At 36.9% G+C, this 26,101-nt stretch overlaps 1 protein-coding gene across 9 annotated transcripts in view; it reads right to left on the minus strand.

Annotated features, from left to right (window-relative positions):
* NRG3 (neuregulin 3) overlaps positions 1-26,101 on the minus strand; it is a 1,071,784-nt gene that overhangs the window by 690,836 nt on the left and 354,847 nt on the right. The window lies entirely within an intron of this gene.

Raw genomic sequence — 26,101 nt, forward strand, 5'->3', positions numbered from 1 at the left:
ATAGTGTGTGAAACAATGAAGGAGCTAAATAAATGATAGCTTTGCAATTGTTACTATCACTATTGTTACTATTGTTCTTGTTATTATTTAAGGCGAAAAAATCTTTGGGGGAGGTTGGCAGAGAGAAAATCAACAGTAATTGGTGATGAAAAAGAAAACACATTGAAATATTCAAATTCAGTTTAAGTATCAGGCTATACCTGAATAAACAGTTTCAAATTGAATCATTATAAGTATCCAAGTATTAATAGAGTCCAGCATTTATATTCTGGTCTGAATATCCCAGAATTCATCTGAAGGTTTGGTTCAGGTATAATACTTTTCTATATGTTCCCTTTTTGGGTAAGACAGATGCCTGGGATTCTAACATTTCTCTGGTTGTAGGTGTATCAAATATGAGATTTTGGAAGCTTGGGGATCACGAAGCAACTTAGACCCTAAAGTACATATGAACAGCACTTCATTGGGTACAATACACAAGGCAGATGCTAAAAACGTTCGCTGAATTGAGCAGATGTGGAAGAGCAGATTCTCTGGGAAATAACAATGTTATCAAGGATGTTCCCCTTCACCTCTTGAAGGCAACATCAGACCTTCCTAAGCCTTTTCTTAATCCCCAGCAGCTGGCACTGCAGCTGAATGGCAAACAGCGTTATCACAGCTCCTGATACACTGCAGTTTACAACAGACTTCCCTGGATGTCATTTTAGTATGCCTTCTAGCAGTTTTCTGAGGTAGCCAAGGCTAAGGATGTGATCCTGTGCGGGAGATAAGGACAACAAGGCTGTGTGATGTACCTTGCTCAAGGTAGTTAGTAGGTAGGGTCGTCATTCATGTCTAGATAACTCTGAACCCTTCGCTATTGTACAAAATCCTTGTTAATATCAATGCCCTCTTTTTTCAGTAAAAGAAAAACATGGCATGTCATGATTTGGACTAAGATAATTTTCCTTTCATTTTTTTTTCCTGCTATAACTGTGTTTGACCTCTTTTAGTCAGACATCAATTATTGAGATTAATTTTCAATTTTTCATGCCAAAGCATTAGTATACCCCAGCTTGGTAACCAGGGAAGCAATAACTATACTGTTTGCCAAGAGTAGGTGCCCTTGTCATCCATCTCTAGGAAAAAAGTTTATTTAGACTTTTCATCCCTTATGTTTTCTCTTTAATGAATAGTTATCCAGCTAAATTATTCATCACAGAGTGCTTCCTGGAGAAAATAAATCCAAAAACGTGTTGTAACACCCTCAAGAAATGCATGTCAAAGCCTGAACAACTGCTAAGGCACACAAGCGGGGCACATGAGAAGCTCTGTAGTATGTGAGAGCAAAATAGGGCAGAGTCTGGGAATGGGCTGAAATCACTGTCTTCAGAAAAGGAAGGCAGTCACTGGACCAAGTTCTTTCCTTTCAAAATAAACCAATTAAGCACAGGGACTGCCTTTCAAATTTCAACTGCAGACTCCACAGAATTAAGTGGTCATATGTAAAAACTGCAAGGATATAAAGCCACCAACCAAAAAAAAAAAAAAAATTCACTATCACAAGGTCTATCCTATAGTTCTCATTCATATGTCATGCTTTCCTCAGGAATAAATCCCTAAGTGATTCACAGGGTATGTTGAATAGCAGGAAGATAGGCAAAATCAGGCTAATATTATGATCACTGGTATTTGCACAGTCTTAAAAATGTGAATCAGAGTAGATAAAAATATTCTAACTTTCCATGAGAATACGCTCCTCTTTACCACGCTTATAAAACTATAAGCCTTTTATATCATTATACATATATAGAGCCCCACCAAAGCAAAATACATGGGAATTCGAAGTATGGAAGAAGAGTAGTAGAATCAAAGAAATTTAGATTGAGTTTACACATTAAAAACCATCTGCCATGGACTTCCCTGGTGGCGCAGTGGTTGAGAGTCCGCCTGCTGATGCAGAGGACACGGGTTCATGCCCCGGTCCGGGAAGATCCCACATGCCGCGGAGCGGCTGGGCCCGTGAGCCATGGCTGCTGAGCCTGCGCGTCCAGAGCCTGTGCTCTGCAGCAGGAGAGGCCACAACAGTGAGAGGCCCGCGTACCGCAAAAAAAAAAAAAAAAAAAAAAAATCTGCCTTTGTTTTTCCAATTAGGTAACAGCCACCCCAAAGGGATATATGCAAAGATAGTGCTACAACCTGGGTCCTCAGATTTCTAATCTAGTGCTCACTTTACTCATTGCACCATCTTTCTAAACTCTAAATCTCTCTTATAATCTACAGAGTTGATACCATAGATCTCATAAGTGCATTGAAGAATTTAGCAGATAGATTAAGGTAATAATCTTCTTAAAGAGCTTTGAGATTATGTGAGCTTCAAATAAAAGTCATAATTAGGTTCCCTGCCAGTTTAACAGCATGAATGCAATTGTCAATGTCCAAGAAGTGAGAAAGTATTATAGGACAAAAGAAAAAATTCACAATGGGGGTCTTTCTACGCTTTTATGTAAAAAGCCTGTTGATGATGAAAAGACCATGAGAGTCTAAGTTTGCTTCCTAAGACCTGATTAAGAAAGTATTTGCACACCTTCTTTCTTATCTATTAATTTCATTCAGCAAATTCAGAAAAAATACAGCAGCATAATTAACATTAAAAAACCACAGCTTAATGTGACTTTTCAGGCAAATCTTTATTGAAATCGAAATTTCTCCTATTAAATGTTATCTTTGAAAATATTATTCAGCCTCTCATAACAATTTCTCTCCTTGTCCATAAACAACACAACTATTATATGCACAATAAAAAAATATAAATTTTACTCACAATTACAGTTCAGTTTGTAGCTTCTTCAAAGTCAAAAACTTATACTGAATCAAAACTTTAAAGATCTAAACTTTAAAAAAATCAACTTCAGGAAAATAAGAGTAGTTTATCCACTTTAACCCTCACGTGACAATTCAAACTGAGTTATTTTCCTTCAGAATTTGAATGCACTGCTACAATTTCTTTGAATTTCCAGAACTGTGTTGAAAAGTCTAAAGTCATTCTGAGTGCTGATCATTAGGATGTGACTCTATTTTTCTTCTGAGAAGATTTTATGGCTTTCTTTTAACCCTAGTATTGTGAATTTTCATCACAATGTATCTCGGATATGGCTTTTTTTAAAATTGTGCTGGAACACTTAGCTGTAAATGTGGGGGAAATTTTCTTTTATTATTTCTTTGATTAAGTCTCCTCCATTTTCTCTTTCTCTCTTTTCTGCTATTTTAGAGATGTTTCTAGAGTCATTGTTGATGATCACCTGTGACCAATATATTGATTTTTCTAGAAGTCTGCTTTATTTTTCACATATTGTAGTTTTAAATCTGGTTTGATTTTATGTTCTGCCAACATATCACTTTAACTTTGAAAAGGGCTGCTCTAATGTGAAGCAAAAGCTGAACAAAGAATACATGTTAACACTCCATAAAAACCCTCTATCATGGTGAGTTTTGTTCTTTATTGTCTGTTTTTTCTTGAGGATCAAGCACATTTAGCCAAAGGTTTAAGCACAAGGCTAATGAAAGATCTTTAACATTTCTTGCTCAAAAAGCTCAAGCACAGATAAAAACTCAGGGAAGAAGTATCAGTGAGGAGTAGACTGTGCATTTGTCAATAGAGCCCCTTTCCAGTAAAATCAGACATTATAAATAAGGTAGAAACGGCTAGATGGGTGGGGAATGGTCCCTTACCTGAGATGTGTAGAAACTCAATATCTGGAGAACACATTTGCTTCACTTCCTTGTTCTCACCCTCACTCTTGCTCTCACTCACAGTCCCATCCTTTCTTTATACCTAATTTCCTCCACAAGAACTCCAAAGGCATCTTCTATTACACAAATAATCAGTTCTTTCCAGTTCTGTTCCCAAATGTGGAATATATGTCCACGTTCCACATGTTCATGTGGAATATATGTCCATGTTCTCAGCAGAATGAGAACTTCCAGATCCACACTCCTATAAATAACGTTTTTCTTTTAATTTTATTTCATAAGTAAATCATGTTTAATTCTCATTGTTTCACTTAGCACTTAGAAATTGCTCAAAAGAAAAATAAAAGACCTACATGGGGCAAATATTCTTCTCTATTCTGTTCATGGAAATGTTCTTAGCATTTACTACTATTTCTGGTCTGTGGCTAGAACTTAAATATTTCTGGAATCCACAGGTTTCTTACCTCCTTGTGTCTTTCCTAAAATATCACCTGCATTTCACGGGTTCTAATTTTTCCTATCCCATTGTTAGGAATGACTTGGAACAATTGTTTAAGAGAACATCATTTATGATGTAAATGTTGTACTTTTTTTTTTAACAGCTAAAACTACTTTTCCTAATTGAAAACAAACAAACAAAACTTCTTTTTTTGTTTCTTTGAAGAAACATGCTGATAAAAACTTTATCAACCAGATCTGTACTATGAATTTATATAAGTAAACTTCAGTTTTGTGATTCTCTAACTTGTTTGAAAGCAGCATGGGGAGAGAGATCCTTCCATACTACTCAGCAAAGTGCTATAGTGGGGCTGTCTGTTTTTCTACACAGTAGGTAATTCACAAATATATGTGTGTGTGTGTGTGTGTGTGTGTGTGTGTGTGTATGTGTATATATATATACACGCATATATATGTGTGCGTATATATATATATATACGCACACATATATGTGTGTGTGTGTGTATATATATATATATATATATATCCTGGAGACTTCATGACATATTTCCAAAAGAACAACCATCTTGTAATGCTTACAAAAGTTCCATTCTTCTGTTTTAAATCACTAGGGGAATTTAACTTCCATTACTTAAGATAACTGGTTCGACACATATAATTAGCAACCAGCATAAAAGAACAAAGATTACAAGATTCATGCAAATAAAGGCAAATTATTTCACTTCTCTAAAGAAATATGGGCTTTCCCCTTTGCCATTAGTCAAAGGGAGACAATTAAAAACGTATTAAGTGCTAGACCAGCTAAAATAAACAGTGTGTCTTCCTATGGATAAAGCTCAGTTTAGCTGTTTAATGTAAGAATCTGGGAACAGGGGTTGGGGAAGAAAAAGAAAGGCAAATGGAGACCCAAGGTACAAAAGATATCCCCTTGCTTGATATCAAAAATGGACATTTTACTGATAAGGGCATAAGCTTAGAGTTGTAACTTGCCTAAGGTCTCAAAATAGGAATGTCAGAGCTGCGATCTGATCTATGTGCCACACTCTCCTATATATTAGAGCTCCCACTAAATCTCAAATTATGACAAAGAATTTATATTTTCAAGGGATATATTTAAATGTTTTTATAATTTGGATTTCATCCATAATTCAAATGCAACATTGTCTTTTTTACAAGTTTTTTACACCTACTTCTTAGAGATCATTTCTGACACTGCTGTAATATATATAGAAAGTATGAATTTTTCTAGCTCAGAAAATCAGCAGATCTCATATATTCTACCACAAATTCAAAGTATGTCATCTCCAAAAGTGTGTGCATCCTTAACAAAACCTTTCCTCTTGCAACCTCCTTCTCCAGCATTTGCTTAAGAGAGTTACAAAGTTACAGGAGTGAAACACTGGCATTATGAAGTTGGATGAATACACTTCCCCACCTCATAATGTTGTCAAAAATCAGATGATCTCTACAAAATTGAAGCACTGAGCAAATGAGATACAAGAAAACTCAACCAATAAAGAAATTATTAGCAGTAATTCACAGAAGCCCTCTCTAAACACACTTGTATCAACATTAATAAAGGAAGATCTAATGTCATTCCATTTGACTGAAATCCAAATCTATTGAACTTTCGGACAAAGTAAATAGCCTATTTATTCTTGAATGAACTACATAATCAGCTAAATGCTTCACTCTGGTCCATCTTCCTCCACTAGATTATTCCCTGAAATAGTGTCAGAGATCTCTGTGGACTGAAAGTCTGTTTCCCTAAATGGAATTAGGAACACATTTCTAACTTTTCATCTTCCCCTTCAGTTCTAGTTCAAAAATTCCAACTTAAGCAGTCATCATTTAGAGAAAAAGGAATCTATAAAATTCATGCAGTGCTATTATCAAACTTTTATTTTCAACTAATCATAAATCTGCATTTCCATCTTTGTGTTTGGAGATGAAATAAAGGCCTGCAAATGATGACCATTTGTCTCAAATGCATATAATTTACAAATTCAAATAAATTATCCTTAATCAATGAGAATTTCCTTTCAATTTTAGTTTCTCATTTAAACTGACATAATCATGTAAAACTGTATCAATAATGGTATGTTAATTGCCAGGAACAAAGAAGAGTTGTTTGAAATACTCAACTTAAAATCCCATGACAGTTCCACTCAGAACTCTAGCCTAAAGCAGGAAGAACAAAAGGAAATGCGCCTTTACGGACTCACAAACATACCAAAAGCATTTTTGATTAGATCCACAACAGACATAAAATGTTATTTGTATCCATAAGGAAAAAAATGTTCATTGAATTTCTATTGTGGGAAAGGCATTTTGATATTAAAGAGTTATTTTCCTTTCTCCAGATGTAAAAATAAATTCTCTTCATAAATAAATCTGAAAATATGGTAGATATTCTATTGCTTAATAGATGGTATTAGAAACACTGGTTCATTCTATAGCAAAAATAAAGCTAGAAATAAGCTAGCACCACATACAAACACGAATTAAAAATCTAAGTATAAGAAGTAAAACTATAGTTTTTAGGAAAAACTATAGGAGAATATTTTTGTGACATGGGGAAAGCACCAAAAAATATAAGCTAAAAATTTTAGTAGACGACAGAATGAGAGACAATATTTGTAATACTTAAGACTGATGACAAGAAACTCTTACAAATCAACAAGTAGAGAAAGAGCCAAAACAGAAAACTAGGCAATGATATGAATAGAGAATTTACAGAAGAGGGAACCCTGATGCTGATAAGTAAACAAAGAGAAGCTTAAATTTATTAGTAATCAGGAAAATTAAAACAATAATAAAGTATCACTGTACACCAATTAAATTGGAAAAAATTGGTGTGAGACACAGGAAAACCACTAGGTAAGATAATGTAACTCAGGCCTAATGACCCAAATTAAGTGACATATGCATTACGTCAGAGGAAATTTATTCCTAGATATACATCCCCAAAGAAAAAGTTGCATACTGTATGAAAGTATGTATGTTATTTACATAGTCATTTAAATGGAAGGGAGTTGGAAGAAAATTAGCTCTCCATCACTGAGATAAAGGATAAGAAAATGTGGTAGATGCACACCAAGAAGGTATCTCGCAACAGTGAGATGCAAAAGCTTAGATGCTCACATACAGGAATGCTCATATGGAGGAATCTTTAAAAGTAGAGTATTTACTCAAACAAAACATGAAATAGCATTAAGTAAAAATGCATGCATACAAAATAATACACATTCTGCAAGAATACATAGAAATCAAAATATACACATCATGTAAATTAGAATGGTGGCCTCCAGGAGACAGGCGAAAGGGAATGGCAATTGGGATCAAGTAGTGGGGGTGGAGAAAGAAAAAAGACAAGACTGGACGATAAAAAAGCCAGAAGGCAATCAGCAATGGAAAGAATATTGCTGTGCAGTGTAAAGAGCTTGAGTCCAAATGCTAACAGCCCTATACTCTCAGTGGGACTTCTAGCAAGGTCTTTTCCTGTAAGATTCTTTCCTTGCTGGCAAAATTGGGATAACAATTGTCACTTCATGGTACAATAATTAATATATTACATAACCCAAAAATATTTTTTAAGCTTTTTAAAACAGGCATTCATATATGCTTATTTTATAGGAGAGTTAATGTCATCAGTGATACTTAGAACACAGTCTGAATTCAAGTTCGTTTTGCTCGAGTCTAAAATGGTGAAAGAACACTATGAGAATATTCATGAGTTATAGAAAATGCAGGCTTTGTAAAAAAACATCTCATAAAACATTTCATAATTCCACTTAAAATCAAGACCCTTGTCTTTTTTAAAATCATTCTGAGATATGCAGCTAATGCAGAATCTTAGCTTTATGACTACTTCCAATATTTTAAAATCAATATCTTCACATTTAAGGTTACAGAGAATACATTGTGAGATTGCCGAAAGATATTTTAAAATGTTCCTTATCAGCTGAAACCTGGAAGAAATACTACATTTTATTACACTTTTTGGTGCACTAAACTTCAAAGAGAATTCTCCAAGCTCTTGGAAAATTAAAATGCTGAAGAGCAAACCAACAAAATGCATTTATTTTTTTCTTATTCCAAGATTTGAGAAAAGCATCATCTTGAAAGGGACTTAGAGTAAAAGTCATGTAAGGACTTCCATTCATTTTTTTAAATCACTGGTATATTCACAACCTTCTCAGAAAAGATACATTTCAATACACAGGGCAGAATTTCAGCCAGCCATTTACATTCAAAGGAAAACATATGGTGGAGAGGTAAATCTACCTAAAGTCATGGTTCATTCGTTCACTCATTCACTCAAAAATAATTTATTAAGCACTGCTATATAGTAAAATAATCCACTGGGGCTGGACATATACTAATGACCCAAGCAGACATATATAAAGAAGTAGGATCTCACCACACAAACACAGAAGTAAATACTTGCTACATACAGAATTACAAATCGTGATAAGAATAAGTAGAAAAACAGGATTCTAAGAAAAGTGATAGGAAGCACAGGGTACTTAGAGGTTTCTGACAGTAGAACTGTAACTGTCTCCTGATAGATATAAAGAGAGACCCACGCAAAAAGAGGCAGAAAGGTGTAAAGGCAGAACGAACAGCAGGCGCAAAGATTCTGGGGCAGGAAAAAGTTTGGTTTTTGAAGTCACTGACATCAGTCCATGGGGCCTCAAGCCTGGTACACTGTCAAAAAATCTCCAGGATATAAAATTAGTTGGAGTATCGTCATGAGGGCTCTGCAGACCATGGTAGGGGAATTTGATTTCATGACAATCATCATGGGAAATCATTCGGAGTTTTGAGAAGACGCTGCCTGATATGTGTGTTTAAAAGATCATCCAACTTCCTTGGGAGATGGAGGTAGAAGACCCGTAAGAAGGTTTTATCCTATCAGACCAGGGAGAAGAAACTAGTGGTTTGGGCTAAGCAGATGACTGAGAAATGGATAGATTAAAGATATATCTAGGGAGGTTTGCTGATGGACTAGATGGAAGAAACAGCAATAATGACTCAGAGTTTTAGCTTCAGCAATGTGGCAGCTTGTAATGCTATGTGGGAAAGATTGAATGAGGGGATCAGGAATCACAGGGAGCAGGAAAGTCACCTGCCGTCAAGAAGAGTGGCTCCCACATCCCAGGAGACTATGAGTCAGTGGGAGAACACGGCTGGGAAGCAGGACTTCCCTAGGTGGCTTGGTATAGAAGTCACAGGTCTTTGGGACACAACTGACCTTTATTGACCATCTACCATGACCTAGAGGCTTGCAGGTTCCTTCCAGACGATACCTCATTTACTTCCTCCTACAGGTCTGAGAGGTGGCTACAATCAGCTGCATGTGAAAGATGATGAAATCAAACATCATATTTTATATCTTGTCCAAAGTGCCTTGATAAATGATAGAGCTGGAATTCAAACCAATGACTATAAAAGTACAGTGCCCCAAAGTTACCTTCAAGTTCTTGAAGTGTGTGTGTGTTGGGGGCGTGGGGATGTATATCCTGGGGTGGGGTATGCTGAATAATGCTTGGTTTAATCCACTTCTATCGGCATCAATAGAAAACAAGGAGGCAAGTCCTTATTCGTATAAAGGTGTGGTTCAGGCGTATTCATGCCAATGTCCACCACGTGGCAGGCACTGGGCAAGTTTCCAGGTCAGCAAAAGAGGCACAATCCTTGCTATTGGTTGGCCAAAAAGTTCGTTCGGGTTTTCCATCACACAGGATGGAAAAATCCGAACGAACTTTTTGGCCAAACTAACATTATGCAGCTCAGAGCCTAACAATCTGTCATACTCAAACTACAATTTTCTTTACACAGTGCCACACCAGTAGGCCTGTAGCCATGCACACACATGATTCACATGCAAGGTCAAAATGGTGAGTGCCACAGGAGATAAAGCACCAGGTGAGCTCCAGCACTCTGGGAGATAAAGTGCTATGTGAGGCAAAACACCACGGAAGCTGAAAGCAGCAAGAGACTCCTTGGGATGGAAAGGTCACAGAAAGCTTTATGTATCGATTAAGCAAATGCCTGGAACATCATAGGGTCTGGACTAGGTGATATTGGGAGGTATAAACAAAATCTGATTTCCCCTCAAATTAATTATTAATATATAAATGGAGATATCAAAAAAGCAGTTAAACTCTTCTAACGCTATATCGAAGGCTTAGAATAAAGGAGATTACATCCTTGTTCAGATATTAGCAATCTTTTCCTAGAAGAGAGTAAATATTTCTGGCTCTGGACCACAAAATCTCAGCAGCACCTACTCCGCACTGCAGTTATAGCTAGAAGGCAACACATAAATGAATGGGTGTGGCTGTGTTCCAACGAAATTTTATTTAGAAAAACAGGCTAGATTTGGCCTGCAGACCAGTGTTTGCTAATCCCTGCTCCGGTCTCATATGGCTCCCCAAATTTAACAGAATTACTGTCACTCAAGTTCCTGAGAACGCAAGGAAGAAACTGAGTCTAATTAGGGCACTTTAGAAAAATAAAATAAAATCTTGGAAAGAATGAATATAAGGTAAGACTGAAGTAAAGTCCTTTCTCTCGAGGGTTTTTGCCAGGAAAGGAAATATAAACAGTTCCAATTACAGAGCAACATGGCAGGCAAAGCCACAGGAAGAAACTTGCGTGTGGAGACCCAGTACATTGTGTAGTAATAACCACCATGGGTGAGGTGGCGACGAGTGCAGCGTGGGCTACGTTGTCAGCATCAGTCTCCTCAGCGTTCTCTCTCTGGCCTCTCTTGACTTGCCTCAGTGGAAAGAACTTGGTCAGTTGAAACCACTAATTGAATCCCAAATCTCAGTGAATTTTACAATGCCTTCCATGCTCTGGCTCCTCTCTCTTTCCCCATTTTTCTTTTTTTTTTTTGTGCTGCTAATAATGTTTGATTTTTTAACAAAAGTTTTAACCAAACTGAACTTAAATCATTCATTCAACAATTATGTATTGGGGACCTACTCTGTGCCTACTCTTGAGGGCCTACTATGTTACTACACTATAGTGGAAACTGAAGCTCAGAGAGTAAGGAAGCCAATCACATCATCCCTACCCTCCTGGAACTTATAGTCCAGATGAGGGGGACACAAACAAGGTCACAAAAAAACGTAACCACAGCCTGTGGTCAGCTACTCTGGAGGAAATGAACAAGCTGCTGAGATGGAGAATCCCTTGGGGAGGCATTCATTTAGACAGAGTACAGAGAAAGTTTTTCTACAGAGACCTTTATGTAATTAAATTTCCTTTAAATTGAGACCAGGAACACTTCTAGAAATTATTTCAAAAACACCATTAAGTTAGAGTATAGTGGGGTAATGGCGGGAGGAGGAAGAAGAAGAGTGAAAAATTAGATTGGAAAAACCAAAGAAGAGACCACATTATGTTGAGAGGACCTTCGGACCTTTGTAAGGTTTGGGTGTTTCCTCGTGTCCTCTTGCATGCAGCTAAAAGCCAGTGAAGATGGTTTTGCACGAGGAAGTGATGTGTTTCGGTTCATGAAGGTCACTCAAATTGCCCTTGAAGAAGGGTTTATGGAAGGGGAAAGTGTAGGGATCACTGAAACAGACAAGAGGTAAAACAATGGTGGTTTGCCTGGTATAGCTGGTGGTCGTGGAAATGAAGAGGAGTTGCTGAAGTTGAGATTTATGTTGGAGGAAGAACAAACACGTTTTCTGGTGGATGAGTTAAAGGTTCATAGGTGAGAGTGAGTAGGTGGTGGTGGCACAGACAAGGAAGGGACATAGAGGCATCAAGAGGAACCACAAGGTTTCTGGTGTGACCACCTGATTGTATAATGGTGCCATTTATCATGAATAGGAAGAATGGGGGAGGAGTGAGTGTGGGGAGGAGACCAAAGTGCTATGTGCTGAAAGCATCTGAAAATCATCTGGTAGACACAGAGACAAATACAGAAATACACAAACCTGAATCTCAGGAAACTCATCAGAATATAGACGGTATTAAGCCATTGGACTGAATGACATCCTAGGGAGGAAGTATAGACAAAAAGAAGGTCCAGAACAAGTTTCTGAGAAATCATGTCCATAAATTTATTGAAAGAGAAAAACCAACAAACGTCTGTATATTAGTAACTAGAAAAAGGGTCAAAATGCAGAGGCTCCTGAGCAGTCTGGAATGTAAGCAAATGTCCCTTAGGAGAAGATCCATCTCTACTATAAACATAGGCAACAGACAGTGAACAATAAAGATATCAAGAGGGTGTGCCAAGGAGAGGATATAGACTTTCATCACAGCTTTGTTCAAAAGATCACAGAAAAGTACTCATTCACACCCATCATTATCCATCCTAGGTCTCTGATAAGTTACCCAAACCATATTGCATCATAAGACTGGATTTATGTTTTTATAAGATTCTGTTGGCTATTGCTGCTGCCACCAAAGTTCCTCTCCCCTATACACACTGGGACTTACCTTAAGTATTCATTTTATTATAATATAAAATGTGTATTTTCTCCACTGGACTGAAGGTTTTGCAAGAGAGGATTCTATTGTCCCTTTCTAAGTCCAACAAATTGAGCATCTAATTCTTTACATAACTGAGAGAAGTATTACCATTACAATGTTTATTACAATAATTATCAATCATTACTACAGAAATACACAAGTCTTTTTGCCATAGTTCCTCCATTCATTTTTGTAGGAAGAATACATTTAAAGGAATCTGAAAACTAGATTCCCGGAATCATTACATGTCAGAAAATGTTTGTCAGTTGCCTTTACTTTGAACAATATATTAGCTGAGTTTAGGAAGCTAGGTCACATGGTCTTCCCCAAAGACACAGGAGTCATTGATCTGCTCTCCCCTAATGCAGAATATTGCGGAGGGGAATTCTGAGGTCACTTGATCTTATTCCAAGCTTCCCAAAGGATTCCCTTTTATTTCAGAAGTCAAGCCAATTAGGACATTGATGCTGATTACTGTGTGCCAATTTTTCCAGAGTGTTGGCTTTCATACCACAGGTTCAAGTCAAAAATGTTTTTTCTCAAAATGTCTTCGTATCTGGTAAAATAACTTTCAATATTTTTTTCTTCTCTACATGTTGTTCATTTCTCCTTTTCAGGAACACCATTTAGATATGTTGAAACTTTTTAATTTATTGTTGTCTTCCAGATTAGTTATTTTCATCTAATCTTATGATCATTTTAACTCATTGTTTATTGAAAATTTCTGTTTCACTTTATTCAATTTCCACGCCTTTCATGATATATTTCAGCAATTTCTATTCTCCTTTGTGTTACTTCCAATATACTTTCATTTCTTTGTTAGTTTTAACATTCTTTTCTATTTTCCTTGTTTTATCTGCTTATATGCCATCTCCTTCTGTTTTTTGGTTTTGTTTTGGTTTGGGTTGGGTTGGGTTGGATTTGTTTTGTTGGGTTTTTTTGTTTATCTGACCTAGGACAGATAATGATGGGTGTGAATGAGTACTTTGATGTGATCTTTTGTTTTTATTGCTATGCTTTTCCTTAATTTCTTGTGTTCTGGATCTCTGCTTCAACACTTTAGAAAGGTCATTGCCTTAATAAGGTATGTTGTTTACTTATGGTAATATATTTGGCCATTAGTTTCATCTTCTTCATGGCAAATTTTTCCTGGTGAATGTTTTTCATTTGTTTTCTATTCCATTCCACTTATTCTTCTTTCAGTACCTTTGTATTTATCCTATAACATTTCCCTCCTTTTCACCACCTTGAAATAGGGTGAGTCTTCTTAAACTATATGCAGGAAGTTTCTTTGAATATGGTATCTGGAATTCACTGGATCCCTACCCTGGGATCCAGTACAAAAGCAATTGTTCCTGGTTGACCTTGAAATGCATTACAATGAGCTTCTGTGTTTAGGTTTGTGTAGCCTTTACTTCTCCCCAGCCAAGAGAGATCAGCCACTCAGGACTGCTCAGATGGGAGTTTCTCCTCCAGCCCTGGCCCAACACCTGACTGCTTCCGATACAGTAGAGGGTTTCAATGTGTCCTGTTTCAGCCTCAGGTCCCCCTGTTGTCCCATCATGTTCAGTGGGTTACAGGGACAATCCAACTAGCTTTTACTGTACCAAATAAGAGACTGTTTGCTCAGAAGGGTATACCATCTACTTTTGAAACTGCACACTAGAATCTGGAGCCCTTCCTCATATATTTCACTGAGGGTTAGTTTCACTAAAGGTGTCTTTTTCTGCTTGTTTTAATTTTCACAAGGAGAAGGGGCTGTATTGTCTTTACTCTGCCATTTTAAAGGCCAAAGTCTCCTACATTTCAAAAATACTTTACAGGGCTTCCCTGGTGGCGCAGTGGTTGAGAGTCCGCCTGCCGATGCAGGGGAGACGGGTTCATGCCCTGGCCCGGGAGGATCCTACATGCCGCGGAGCAGCTGGGCCCGTGAGCCATGGCCGCTGAACCTGCGCGTCCGGAGCCTGTGCTCCACAACGGGAGAGGCCACAACAGTGAGAGGCCCGCGTACCGCAAAAAAACAACAACAAAAAAACTTTATAAATTAATTTGCACTTTAACCTTATCCAGTTATATGTAATCTGGTAACCAATATTATCCACAAAAAGAAGAAAAAATAAGGAAAACGAAGTTCAGGAAAGTGCTGTGATTTATCTATGGCCACACAGCAAACTAATATCATATTTGAATGAAAAATCATGTGCTTTTGCTTCTAGATTAATTTTTCTTTCCATTAAGAACATACTTTATTTAGTCATTTTCCCCCTGGAAATTCCTCACAGTGTTGGGCTAAGGGTACAACACAATATCAATGTAATCTGTGCCTCACAATTATACAATGCATACTGAATTTATATATTTAGAAATGTTTTACTATCTTGTTTATCACTCAGGCACATTGTATTGTATTTTGTGTCAAAAATAATTTTTAAAGCCTTTTTTAAATGCACTCATAAATTTAAAATGTTCCAGTTCTCTCTGGAACTCTATGGAGTCTGGGTCTGCCTTTGCTCTAGAGTTACATTAGGAAGGTCCTACTAGCAAGTCTCATATGCACACCCAGCTGGGGGCCTCTGGAACATCAGGGAACATCATTAGGTATCCTATTTTACAGGTGGTCTCTGGTCCAAAAAGAGAAATAATGAGCTGAATTTGGGGGCTGACAGTCAGACTCAAGGACAACTTAATTAAGACGCAAGACCCTTGAACTGAAGTGAAAATGAAGGCTGCTCTCAATACGAGGGCTCAAGGGTAGGGATTAATAAAGGAACATAGTGAGATGTTGACAAGACAAGAAAGACAAGAAGTTACAGAGAGGTGGAAAGAATAAAAGGTCCAATAGTATCTTCTGGAGTAACATTTCTTACAAGGTCATCTGCCAATGCCATGTTCTTTATATTCAAGGGGAGTTTCTATTTAGGAACGTTTCATTGAATCTTCTCCACTTCAACATCCCCTTTCATTATAAAAGTTATTCCTAGCGTCCATCAAGATCATTTATTGAGTACTTCTAGTCAAAACAGTGAAAAAGCGATATTCAGAAGAAAACAGTGTACTATCTCAAACACAATTTCAAATCTCTTCTTTGTCATGGGATAAAATTAGATATATGGTAAAAGAATAATCAGGATGAGAAAGGAAAATGCTTTAATCTTTTTCTCCTGAATCAAATCCAATACTGAAGCATTCCTCAGAAGCCTTACAGGAACTTCACTTAGTGTTCACTGCGCTCTCAATTATCACTGTCATTTATGAGTGATTTCAAGATTTCAAAGGTATAACAATTTTAACATTCATTCCTATACTAGTGAGTCACAGACCATCCAGGAAAATGGCAGAATAAATAGAATTTCAGGTCACCACCTCCTGATCAGATCTAGCAGTCAGAAAAAGAAATGTGAGAAACAAAGACTGACTAGATTCAATAAGAAAGCATCAAGTTCAAAATCAATAAGTGATGCAATAAAAAAAAATGACCCTGTCACCAAATACAAGGGTGAGTCAGTGGCAAGAATTATTCCTGCAGTGTGTCTCCATAAAGATGGGAAAAGCACAGAACAGCTATGGAAGAATGGATGGTTCCAAATTTAAAGTTATTAACTCAAGATCCAGCAGTTGGAGAAAAGAAAAAGCAACAGTGATGACAGACTGGGGCACTCTTGCACTTGCTGAGAAACCAAAAGTCCAGGTAGAGGTTACAGATGGCAGAACTGATGGAGAAGATAAAGGAAAGAACCCATTCTCATGTCTGAACCAGGAGACAGGTGACAAAGGTGACAGATAAGAAAGTATCATATGTACCTCCAACATCCGGCACTCAATGGATTCATGGGAATGCAAGCAATAGGTTATAACATTTACTGAAAAGAAAAGAAGAGTTATTTATGTGTGAAAGAGATGTGTCGCCATGTTTGTCAATTGAGAGCTTCTGGAAAAATGTGTTTCAAAGTTTTCCTAATAAAAGCTAAAAATTATTGATCACTGAATAATATGTGAGGCCCAGTCTAGAAATATAGACACTAAGGGTCGAAGAGATGAGGGTTTGAAATCTGGATCAACTAACTGTAGGACTTTGGACAAATTAGGTGAGCATTTTGAGCCTTAGTTTCCTACGTATAAATGGAGATAAAATAACTACGCTATAGAACGGTTAGCATTACATTTTTAAAAATGACTCAAAAATACAGTACTCACCATATTTCAAGTGTGTCAAAAACTCAGTGAATGTTTGCTGTCATTATGACTTGCTAATTATCCTCATGAGAAGTCTAGGAAGTAAACACTAAGATGATCACTTTTTTAGAAAAATAGAAGCCTGGGGTTCATAGCGATTTAGGACCTTGCCAATGGTCACATAGCTAGTAAGTAAGAAAGTAGGATTCAAATAAAAAACCTACAATGACCCTAAAAACAGCACTGTAGAATGTGCCGCTGGACAAAGCTTTTCTGCAATTCTGGAGATGGCTTTGGCTCTACCTGTTTTTCTGAGATGCAGTTCAGAACAGAGAGAAGTCCTACACATGACTAAATGTCCCCAGCTTCTAGAAGTGGTAATAAAACTAAGAACTCCTTGTCGTACAAATGAATAAGTGGTCCCTGGTGAGGAAAACTGGGTTCAAAGAGGAGACACAGGATCTGTTAGTATCCTGGGAGTAATTGTTTCTCTTCCTGGGAAAACTGGATGCTAAAGTGTTTACTTCCTTGATCCTATTAAGTCTGAAAGTTTTCACCTTTTTTAATTATTTGGGTCATACATGGATAGATTATTGCGATAAAAATGTAAGAAAATTAGAAATATTATTGTACCTGGAGATACAAACAAGACTCCACCAAAACACCTCAAGTTAAATAATCAACAAAAATAAAATTACAAATCTCAACAAAACAATAACGTGTAAGTAGCAGAGGTACGGAGAGAGTTCACAAAATGACATGTGACAGGGACATGCCACATGCTCTCAACATACTTCAACAAAAGAGAAATAAATACTAAAATAGACTTCAATGACCAACACTAAAGAAATATACACAAACTCTCTCTCAAACATTACACGTTGATCATACAAGTGGGAATGTGGATGGGAGGAGATTTCAATTCTAAGGAGTATCCTAAGGACCTTACTCAAAGTCTTGCACAGTTAGTATTTTATATATATATAAATACTTTATATATAAAGTATTTATATATATAAAATCATTTAGTCATATCACATATAATCATATGTATATGTATGGTGCATTAAGAATTGAAAACACTCAGAATGATATTGATTTACAAGTTTGGTGTTTTTTGTGTCTGTCACTTTCAGTTATTGCAATCAAGATATAGTAACTTGGACAAGAACTGATTACCATCCCTAGGCCCAATTTATTTTTTAAAAAATGTTTTGGTTAGGGAGTATCCATAGCTAGACATGGAAGAAATTCCCCAGGGATCACATTTAGGCAGGTTATCATCATAAGGGATAGTTTTCCCTAATTCTTCCTGTGTCACTAACGACTGTCCATTGTCATTTTTGCTGTTACATTTTGGAATATGTTTCACTCCTTTCTTAAGACCATCATATTGATAATGGCTTTGATCTTAATTATTTGGATTAAAATGTGTGTGTGTGAGCTTCCAGCTTGTGTATATGCTCATCTAGTGTTTTATTGCTACTTGTGTTTTCTTGGCCTTGCTGCTGTAATACTAAAAAGCCCTTAGTTAGGGACCAAACCTGGCTTAGTGTGTTTAGCTGCTGAGCCATGCTCCCACCTTGATTCTGATTGGTGAAAAAGAGACAATAATACCTACAATTCAAGGTGTTATGTGCATGAGAAATAATTTAAGCTTAGAGTCCATCATATCATGTATCGGTGTCTAACTAATGCAATTTCTAGTGGTAATAACAAACAGTAGCTTTTTTTTTTAGGTTATCCATGTTCTTTCTTTGCAAATTATAGTCAACTGATTTTAGGTTTTAATACTGTAGTTATAACTTGTCATTTTTTTCACTTGCTACTTTTTTGTCTATTTCCCCCATTAGCATTTAGTGTATTATTTTTACTTGTGTTTTAGGTCTTTTAGTCATGACCCAAAAGAAACAATTGTATTTCTTTTTCTTTTTCTAGTACACACATTTAAAGCAATGTTTTACCTGCTAATTTATCCTTAAGACCATCCTAGGAGCACACTAAAGATTTTGAGATCTAGTAATTATATTTTCAACATTATTTTTCATGATTATTTAAAACTTAAATAATGTTATCAGCAACAATGAGGTGAGGCATGTCTGCTTTATTCCTGTTTGTTTTAGGAAGTCTCTTGCATTTCTACATTAAAGGTAATGCTCATTGAAACTTGCACTTCTGCCTTGTGAAAAAAGCAGCTCTCCTTCCTTTTATTTATTTTTTCTCTTTTGGTATGTTTATGTCAAATAGCTGTTGAATTTTTATCAGATACTTTCTTGGCATTTGAGATAATTACATAGATTTTAACAATGTTTTCTTTTGATGTGTTCTGTTAATTTTCCTGGTGTGATATCAGCTCAGCATTCTAGGGTTAAGTCCTGTGGTTTCAATAAAAAAAGCCTTTTCATATCTTACATCCTATTTGCTAATATTATTGTGGATGTTTTCATTCATTTGCTTATCCAACCAAATAATTAGTAAGCAAGCACTTACTGAAAAGGATTCTGCTGGGCTCTGTGGAGGTTCAAAAATGAATAAAAGAGAAGAATGTCTAGAAACTCAGTCTACTAGAAAGGGCAGGCATAAACACAGCCATACTACTAGGCATCCTGCTTTATGCATCTTAAAAATATAATTTTATTCATGGACAAATATTTATTGAACTTTTATGTGCTAGACACGGTACTCAAAACAGAGGATAACCTGACAAAGAAAACAGCATGGCACTGCCTTCGGGGGAACTCCTAGTCTAAGTGAAGACAGCCAATAATCATACAGCCACGCTAATCAAATATCTGACAAAACGTATACTACCTGCCTCCTAGAAACTAGGCTTTATCTCAAGTGCTGAGGCTGTGGCAGTGAACAGAGCAGCTTAAACTCTGCCATTTTGGTGCTTACATTCTCATGGCATGTAAGTAAGTGTATAAATACTCCTGCACTGAAGCCAGAACAGTATAAATGATAGGAACCCTTGACCTCACTTGGAAATCTTGTCTGGGAAGATGAAACGTCTAGTATTTCAAAGAATATTAAGTGTAAGGCCAAAATATGGCAAACTGAAAGAACTCCAGAAAAGAGGACAACTGAAAAACTGGAGCCCAGAGAACAAGGGAGAAGAGGGCTCTGAGATAGAGATGCAGAAAGTACAGCTGGGATTTGTAGGGGTGTATAGACAATGCAAGCTGAGAACTTTTAATTTTTATCTTAAAGCAAAGGGAACTACAGGAAAAAATTCATTAAATGTGTGGAGTAAAATAATCAGATGTGGGTATAAATAGTATTTTCTTCCAGGTGACTAATTTCTTCTTTAACTGTTGTTGTACGTTTCATATTCAAGATCCCAAATTGATTTACTTAATAATTATGTTTTCTAATATCAATTCTGCATGCCTTTGTTCCATAATTGGTAGTTATTCTTTTAATAGTAAATCTCTTCATTCATCTCTTTGGATATCCTAGGCACACGTAGCCTAAATTATCAGAATGTTCTATAAAATTTTCCATTTGGAGAGAGTTTATTTATTGAGTGTCTTAGCACTACATTTCTTCATGTGTTTTGGAATATCAGGAAACAGGTTCATCATATGGGTGCAGTTTTGCGGGTGTGGGCTGCATGATTCTCTGTTTCCTGTGCACATATGCCACTCTAAGTGGTTTCCACCTGGTTTGCTGAGCAACCAATCATGAATAAGTTCTTAAAATGGCTTTGGGATCTTTTTTCCACGGTGAAATCAGGACTGTCACAAAGTTAGTCATAGAGTCAGTAGTCAGTCCGTCATTGTTCCTCAGTAAGAAAATGTATTTTTTTGTATAAAAAGTCAAAGGAATAATTTAAAAACCATATTAGTAATACAGTCATAGTGTAGCATTTTATAATTCCATAAGAATGTAGTTTCTGAGGTTGGTTCAAGATGGTGGAGTAGAAGGACAAGCTCTCACTCCCTCTTGCAAGAGCACCAGAATCACAACTAACTGCTGAGCAATCATCAACAGGAAGACACTTGAACTCTCCAAAAAAGATATCTCACATCCAAAGACAAAGGAGAAACCACAATGAGACAGTAGGAAGGGCTCAAGCACAATGAAAACAAATCCCATAACTGCTGGGTGGATAACTCACCAACTGGAGAACACTTATACCACAGAAGTCAACCCACTGGAGTGAAGGTTCTGAGCCCCATGTCAGGCTTCCCAACCTGGGGGTCCGGCAACAGGAAGAGGAATTCCTAGAGAATCAAACTTTGGAGGTTAACAGGATTTGATTGCAGAACTTAGACAGGACTGGGGTAAACAGAGACTCCACTCTTGGAAGGCACACACGAAGTAGTGTGTGCATCAGGACCCAGGGAAAGGAGCAGTGACACCACAGGAGACTGAACCAGACCTACCTGCTAGGGTTGGAGGGTCTCCTGCAAAGGCGGGGGTGGCTGTGTCTCACCGTGAGGACAAGGACACCGGCAGAAGAAATTCTGGGAAGTACTCCTTGGCGTGAGCCCTCCCAGAGTCCGCCATTAGCCCCACCAAAGAGCCCAGTTAGGCTCCACTGTTGGGTCACCTCAGGCCAAACAACCAACAGGGAGGGAACCAGCCCCACCCATCAACAGACAAGTGGATTAAAGTTTTACTGAGCTCTGCCCACCAGATGAATAGCCAGCTCTACGCACCACCAGTCCCTCCCATCAGGAAACTTGCACAAGCCTCTTAGATAGCCTCATCCAACAGAAGGCAGACAGCAAAAGCAAGAAGAACTACAATCCTGAAGCCTGTGGAACAAAAACCACATTCACAGAAAGACAGACAAGATGAAAAGGCAGAGGGCTATGTACCAGATGAAGGAACATGACAAAACCCCAGAAAAACAACTAAATGAAGTGAAGATAGGCAACCTTCTAGATAAAGAATTCAGAATAATGATAGTGAAGATGATCCAGGACCTCAGAAAAAGAATGAAGGCAAAGATTGAGAAGATGCAAGAAATGTTTAACAATGATCTAAAAGAATTAAAGAAGAAAAAAAGAGACGAACAACACAATAACTGAAATGAAAAATACACTAGAAGGAATCAATAGCAGAATAACTGAGGCAAAAGAACAGATAAGTGACCTGGAAGATAGAATGGTGGAATTCACTGCTGTGGAACAGAATAAAGAAAAAAGAATGAAAAGAAATGAAGACAGCTTTAGAGACCTCTGGGACAACATTAAATGCAACAACATTCACATTATAGGGGTCCCAGAAGGAGAAAAGAGAGAGAAAGGAACTGAGAAAATATTTGAAGAGATTATACTCAAAAACTTCCCTAACATGGGAAAGGAAATAGTGACCCAAATCCAGGAAGTGCAGAAAGTCCCATGCAGGAAAAACCCAAGGAGACACATAGTAATCAAACTGGCAAAAATTAAAGACAAAGAAAAAGGCAGCAGGGAAAAACGACAAATAACATACAAGGGAACTCCCATAAGGTTAACAGCTGATTTCTCAGCAGAAACTCTACAAGCCAGAAGGGATTGGCATGAAATTCTTAAAGTGATGAAAGGGAAGAACCTACAACCAAGATTATTCTCCTGGGCAAGGATCTCACTCAGATTCAATGGAGAAATCAAAAGCTTTACAGACAAGCAAAAGCCAAGAGAATTCAGCACCACCAAACCAGCTCTATAACAAATGTTGAAGGAACTTCTCTAAGTGGGAAACACAAGAGAAAAAAAGGACCTACAAAAACAAACCCAGAACAATTAAGAAAATGGTAATAGGAACATACATATAGATAATTACCTTTAACGTGAATGGATTAAATGCTCCAACCAAAAGACACAAGCTTGCTAAATGGATACAAAAACAAGACCCATCTATATGCTGTCTACAAGAGACCCACTTCAGACCTAGGGACACATTCAGACTGAAAGTGAGGGGATGGAAAAAGATGTTCCATGCAAATGGAAATCAAAAGAAAGCTGCAGTAGCAATACTCATATTAGATAAAATAGACTTTAAAATAAAGAATGTTACAAGAGACAAGGAAGGACACTACATAATGATAAAGAGATCAATCCATGAAGAAGATATAACAATTATAAATATATATGCACCCAATATAGGAGCATCTCAATACATAAGGCAACAGTTAATAGCTCTAAAAGAGGAAATTGACAGTAACACAATAATAGTGGGGGACTTTAACACCTCACTTACAGCAATGGACAGATCGTCCAAACAGAAAATTAATAAGGAAACACAAGCTTTAAATGACACAGTAGACCAGATAAATTTAATTGATGTTTATAGGACATTCCATCCAAAAAGCACAGATTACACTTTCTTCTCAAGGGAACACGGAACATTCTCCAGGATAGATCACATCTTGGGTCACAAATCAAGTCTCAGTAAATTTAAGAAAATTGAAATCATATCAAGCATCTTTTCTGACCACAACACTATGAGATTAGAAATCAATTACAGGGAAAAAAACGTAAAAAGCACAAACACATGGAGGCTAAACAATACTTTACTAAATAACCAAGAGATCACTGAAGAAATCAAAGAGGAAATCAGAAAATATCTAGAGACAAATGACAAGGAAAACACGATGATACAAATCCTTTGGGATGCAGCAAAACAGTTCTAAGAGGGAAGTTTACAGCAATACAATAATACCTCAAGAAAGTACAAACATCTCAAATAAACCATCTAACCTTACGCCTAAAGGAACTAGAGAAAGAAGAACAAACAAAACAATAAGTTAGTAGAAGAAAAGCAAGCATAATGATCAGAGCAGCAATAAACAGAAACAAAGAAAACAATAGCAAAGATCAATAAAACTAAAGGCTGGTTCTTTGAGAAGATAAACAAAATTGATAAACCATTAGCCAGACTCATCAAGAAAAAGAGGGAGAGGACTCAAATCAATAAAATTATAAATGAAAAGGAGAAGTTACAGCAGACACCGCTAAAGTACAAAGCATAGTAAGAGACTACTACAAGCAACTCTATGTCAATAAAATGGACAACCTGGAAGAAATGGACAAATTCTTAGAAAGGTATAACCTTCCAAGACTGAACCAGGAAGAAATAGAAAATATGAACAGGCCAATCACAAGTAATGAAATTGAAACTGTGATTAAAAATCTTCCAACAAACAAAAGTCCAGGACCGGATGGCTTCACAGGTGAATTCTATCAAACATTTAGAGAACAGTTAGCACCCACCCTTCTCAAACTCTTCTCAAAAATTGCAGAGGAAGGAACACTCCTAAACACATTCTGTGAGGCCACCATCACCCTGACACCAAAACCAGACAAAGATACTACAAAAAAAGAAAATAACAGACCAATATCACTCATGAATATTGATGCAAAAATCCTCAACAAAATACTAGCAAACAGAATTCAACAACACGTTAAAAGGATCATACACCATGATCAAGTGGGATTTATCCCAGGGATGCAAGTATTCTTCAATATAACAAATCAATCAATGTGATACACTATATTAAAAAACTGAAGAAGAAAAACCATATGATCATCTTAGTAGTGCAGAAAAAGCTTTTGACAAAATTCAACACCTATTTATGATAAAAACTCTCCAGAAAGTGGGCATAGAGGGAACCTACCTTAACATAATAAAGGCCATATATGACAAACCCACAGCAAGCATCATTCTCAATGGTGAAAAACTGAAAGCATTTCCTCTAAGATCAAGAACAAGACAAGGATGTCCACTCTCACCACTATTATTCAACATAGTTCAGGAAGTCCTAGCCACGGCAATCACAGAAGAAAAAGAGATAAAAGGAATTCAAATTGGAAAAGAAGAAGTAAAACTGTCAGCATTTGCAGATGACATGATACCATACGTAGAGAATCCTACAAGATGCCAACAGAAAACTACTAGAGCTAATCAATGAATCTGGTAAAGTTGCAGGATACAAAATTAATGCACAGAAATCTCTTGCATTCCTATACACTAATGATGAAAAACTTGAAAGGGAAATTAAGGAAACACTCCCATTTACCACTGCAACAAAAACAATAAAATACCTAGGAATAAACCTACCTAGAGAGACAAAAGACCTGTATGCATAAAACTGTAAGACACTGATGAAAGAAATTAAAGATGATACCAACAGATGGAGATATACCATGTTCTTGGATTGGAAGAATCAATATTGTGAAAATGACTATACTACCCAAAGCAAGCTACAGATTCAATGAAATCCCCATCAAATTACCAATGGCATTTTTTACAGAACTAGAACAAAAAAATCTTAAAATTTGTATGGTGACACAAAAGACCCCGAATAGTCAAAGCGGTCTTGAGGGAAAAAAACGGAGCTGGAGGAATCAGATTCCCTGACTTCAGACTATACTAGAAAGCTACAGTAATCAAGACAATATGGTTCTGGCACAAAAACAGAAATGTAGATCAATGGAACAGGACAGAAAGTCCAGAGATAAACCCACACATCTATGATCAATTAATCTATGACAAAGGAGGCAAGGATATACAATGGAGAAAAGACAGTCTCTTCAATGAGTGGTGCTGGGAAAACAGAACAGCTACATGTAAAAGAATGAAATTAGAACACTCCCTAACACCATACACAAAAATAAACTCAAAATGGATTAGAGACCTAAATATAAGGCCAGACACTATAAAACTCTTAGAGGAAAACATAGGAAGAACACTCTTTGACATAAATCATAGCAAGATCTTTTTTGATCCACCTCCTAGAGTAATGGAAATAAAAACAAAAATAAACAAATGGGACCTAATGAAACTTCAAAGCTTTTGCACTGCAAAGGAAACTACAAACAAAACAAAAAGACAACTCTCAGAATGGCAGAAAATATTTGCAAACGAATCAATGGACAAAGGATTAATCTCCAAAATATATGAAGAGCTCATGCAGCTCAATATTAAAAAAACAAACAGCCCAATCCAAAAATGGGCAGAAGACCTAAATAGACATTTCTCCAAAGAAGGCAGACAGATGGCCAAGAGGCACATGAAAAGCTGCTCAACATCACTAATTATTAGAGAAATGCAAATCAAAACTACAATGAGGTATCACCTCACACCACTTAGAATGGTCATCATCAGAAAATCTACAAACAACAAATGCTGGAGAGGGTGTGGAGAAAAGGGAACCCTCTTGCACTGTTGGTGGGAATGTAAATTGATACAGCCACTATGGAGAACAGTATGGAGGTTCCTTAAAAACCAAAAATAGAATTAC

The sequence above is a fragment of the Delphinus delphis genome, chromosome 16 (assembly GCF_949987515.2).
Source record: "Delphinus delphis chromosome 16, mDelDel1.2, whole genome shotgun sequence".
Lineage (NCBI taxonomy): Eukaryota > Metazoa > Chordata > Mammalia > Artiodactyla > Delphinidae > Delphinus > Delphinus delphis.